This window comes from Octopus bimaculoides, chromosome 10 (assembly GCF_046866305.1).
Source record: "Octopus bimaculoides isolate indiv1 chromosome 10, ASM4686630v1, whole genome shotgun sequence".
NCBI classification, from domain to species: Eukaryota; Metazoa; Mollusca; class Cephalopoda; order Octopoda; family Octopodidae; genus Octopus; species Octopus bimaculoides.
The window spans coordinates 21,390,090-21,392,589 of NC_142937.1; the positions used below are offsets into that span (position 1 = coordinate 21,390,090).

Here is a 2,500-nt window from a genome sequence, read left to right on the forward strand (position 1 = left end):
TTTTCATTCTTTCCCTGAGCGTCTGGAAATACTTTACATTTACCACGTGCACACGATTTTTTTTTTCGTGTTTGTTCTTCGCTTTTTGGGATTTATATATATGTGCGTATATGTGCCTGTGTGTGTGTGTGTCTGTATGTATGTATATATATATATATGTATGTGTGTGTGTGTGTGTGTGTGTGTGTGTGTGTGTGTGTGTATGTATATGTATATATATATATATATACATATATATATATACATATCTATATATATATATATATATATATATATATATATATATATATATATATATATATATAGATATAGATATAACTAAAATGTGAACGTAGCATACTTTGACTTTGCAAAAGCTTTTGCTAAAGCGGATCATTGTATGATGTGCCACAAACTGCGTGATCGTGGCTTAGCTTGAAAACTTGGAGAGTGGTTACATGACGTTCTGAAAGAAAGAAGTCAGGTAGTAGTGGCCAATGGAGCCAACTCAATGAAAAACACGAATAGTGAGTGGTGTTCCACAGGGCACTGTCTATAGACTACTGCTTTTCATAGTGGCCCTCTCAGATATGCCCTCAGCTGCCCAGATACGTACCCTTGCTTGCTACGCAGACGATACGAAAGCCTCGCAGAAAATACAGAACCTCAGCGATGCCGCACACCTGTAGCAGGAGCTGAACTCAAATTACAGATGGGCTGAGGATAATAATATGCAGTTCAATGCTGGAAATTTCCAAGCCCTGCGCTACCAGCGTCAAAAACTGAATATACAACTTACAGGGTACACTGGTTCACAGAGGATTACAATCCCAGAGCCCAAATCAGTGAGGGTCCTGGGTATCAACATGAGTGATGATCTCTTTTTCCAAGCGCACATTACCAGGATGGCGTCAAAGTGCAGACGACTGATTAGATGGATCCTGAGAACTTTCAGAACCAGAGAGAAGGAAACCACGATGGTCCTCTGGAGGGACATTCGTCCTCAGCTGTCTGGTTTACTACTCCCAACTATGTTCGCCCAACAGTGTACAATTAACAACGGAACTTGAAGCAATCCCGCGAAGATTTACAAAGACGATCGTCTCATTGCATCAACTCAGCTACTGGGAAAGGCTAAAACAGCTAAGAGTCTACTCCCTGGAGCGAAGGCGAGTTTTACCTTTCATCATTTCGCGGTTTATATAAGAAGTACCAGTTGGGCGCTAGTATCAATGTAATCGACACCTCCCACCCTTCAATTTTTTTTTTTAATCATTGATTTAAGAATCGAATCAGTGAATGGGGGAATCAAAGATCAAGACACCACAAAATTAGTTTCTGATATTCAGAAGTAGTGACCCCCTTGTGCCTCGAAAAGAAAAAAAATAATAATTATACCAACAAAACTATTGTTTCAAATTTGTGTACACGACCTGGGGAAGAGGGTTAATCGATTTCATGAACTCCGGCATTATGAGCTGTACTTTATTATTTTATTGACCCCGTAAGCATGAAAGAAAAAGTTGACCTCAGTAGGATTGAGCTCAAAACGTAAATTGCCGGAAGAACTGTTACTATGCAGTTTGTCTGACGCCCTAGCAATTCTGCCAACCCGCTTCCTTATTTTATCAGCGAGATATTTTAAATTTTAACTTAAATAATTCTTTCTATTTTCAGCATAAGGCCAGCAATTTCTGAAGAGTCGTTACAAACAGGTTACACCGATTTCAGTGTTCAACTGGTAGCTATTTTATCGACCTCAAAAGGATGAAGTCAGTGTCTGTAGGATTTGAACTCAAAGCTGAAAGATCCAGAGGATAAGCCGTGAAAGATTCTGTCCGATGTGCTAACGCTTCTAGCAGCTCACCGCCTTACACAAATAACATTTGTTTCTTTATTGCTCACAGGGGACTAAACACAGATGGGACAAACAAGTAATTAAATCGATTACATCAACGCCAGTGCGTAACTGGTACTTATTTAATCGACCCCCGAAAGGATGAAAAGCAAAGTCGACCTCGGCGAAATTTGAACTTAGAACGTAGCGGCATTTCGCCCGGCGTGCTAACGTTTCTGCCAGCTCCCCGCCTTAAAATGAATACACAAATAATATTGACATTCATGTAATTTGATCAAGTTTCCATGTATTATTTATTATTTATTGTTTATTATTTATTACACCTTTTATCAGATTATATTTCTGGATGAATGCTCACAAAAATATAATATATTATACTCGCTATGTCTATTTATATAACACTAGCTTGAGATTTCTGACAACAACTACTATTTGAAATGATGGTATCACATATAAGTTCTCATATTTTGGCGCATTATTTATATTATTGATAAACTTTTATACTTACATTTAGCCATATATTTCTAGACTCATTTAAAGAAATATTCAATATTCACTTGACAGCACGTTAACATGATTGCTAGGATATTTCGCTTTTCATAAGCATAATAGATTTTACATTTTGCAATGTTAGTATACATCATAACTTACTTTCTTCTTTGC

The 2,500-nt window shown here is 37.5% G+C and overlaps 1 protein-coding gene across 3 annotated transcripts in view; it reads right to left on the bottom strand.

Moving 5' to 3' along the window:
- Nucleotides 1–2,500, bottom strand: part of LOC128248867 (uncharacterized) — a 67,491-nt gene that overhangs the window by 17,982 nt on the left and 47,009 nt on the right. For 2 of the 3 annotated variants that reach the window (XR_016243278.1, XR_016243279.1), the window contains one exon: nucleotides 2,489–2,500. This exon is cut by the window's right edge and continues 203 nt beyond it. The gene's annotated coding sequence lies outside the window, so the exon portion shown is untranslated. Of the gene's footprint in view, nucleotides 1–2,351 lie in introns of those variants that run through there. The other variant, XM_089358266.1, reaches the window with a different exon arrangement.